Source organism: Staurois parvus, unplaced genomic scaffold (genome assembly GCF_062004578.1).
Source record: "Staurois parvus isolate SC_StPar_1 unplaced genomic scaffold, SC_StPar_1.0 ptg000030l, whole genome shotgun sequence".
Taxonomy (NCBI): domain Eukaryota; kingdom Metazoa; phylum Chordata; class Amphibia; order Anura; family Ranidae; genus Staurois; species Staurois parvus.
In genome coordinates, this window is record NW_028317826.1 from 89,953 (window position 1) to 91,118 (window position 1,166).

Consider the following 1,166-nt stretch of genomic DNA (forward strand, 5'->3'; position numbering starts at 1 on the left):
TTAACCGCTGTATGGAGGGAATGTCATGGAACTGTCAGAAATAGACTATTAATGACAGTTCTGGGACTGTCCTTCCATGCAGCGGTTGAAACATTGTATGTATTTGTTTCCATAAATGGATCCATTTATGGAAACAAATACATACAATGTTTCAACCGCTGCATGGAAGGACAGTCCCAGAACTGTCATTAATAGTCTATTTCTGACAGTTCCATGACATTCCCTCCATACAGCGGTTAAAACAGCTGTATGGAGTGAATGTCCCAGATCTATCAGAAATAGACTATTTATGACAGTTCTGGGACATTCACTGCATACAGCTGTTTTAACCGCTGTATGGAGGGAATGTCATGGAACTGTCAGAAATAGACTATTAATGACAGTTCTGGGACTGTCCTTCCATGCAGCGGTTGAAACATTGTATGTATTTGTTTCCATAAATGGATCCATTTATGGAAACAAATACATACAATGTTTCAACCGCTGCATGGAAGGACAGTCCCAGAACTGTCATTAATAGTCTATTTCTGACAGTTCTATGACATTCCCTCCATACAGCGGTTGAAACCGCTGTATGGAGTGAATGTCCCAGAACTGTCAGAAATAGACAGAAACTGTCACAGAACTGTCCTTCTTCTCATCCTTCTCCTTCTTCTCATCCTTCTTCTCATCCTTCTTCTCATCCTTCTCCTTCTTCTCATCCTTCTCCTTCTTCTCATCCTTCTCCTTCTGCTCATCCTTCTTCTCATCCTTCTCCTTCTTCTCATCCTTCTCCTTCTCCTTCTTCTCATCCTTCTCCTTCTCCTTCTTCTCATCCTTCTCCTTCTCATCCTTCTCCTTCTCCTTCTCATCCTTCTCCTTCTTCTCATCCTTCTCCTTCTTCTCATCCTTCTCCTTCTCCTTCTTCTCATCCTTCTCCTTCTCCTTCTCATCCTTCTCCTTCTTCTCATCCTTCTCCTTCTCCTCATCCTTTTTCTTCTCATCCTTCTCCTTCTCCTTCTTCTCATCCTTCTCCTTCTTCTCATCCTTCTCCTTCTTCTCATCCTTCTCCTTCTTCTCATCCTTCTCCTTCTTCTCCTTCTTCTCATCATTCTCCTTCTTCTCATCCTTCTCCTTCTTCTCATCCTTCTCATCCTTCTTCTCATCCTTCTTCTTCTCATCCTTCT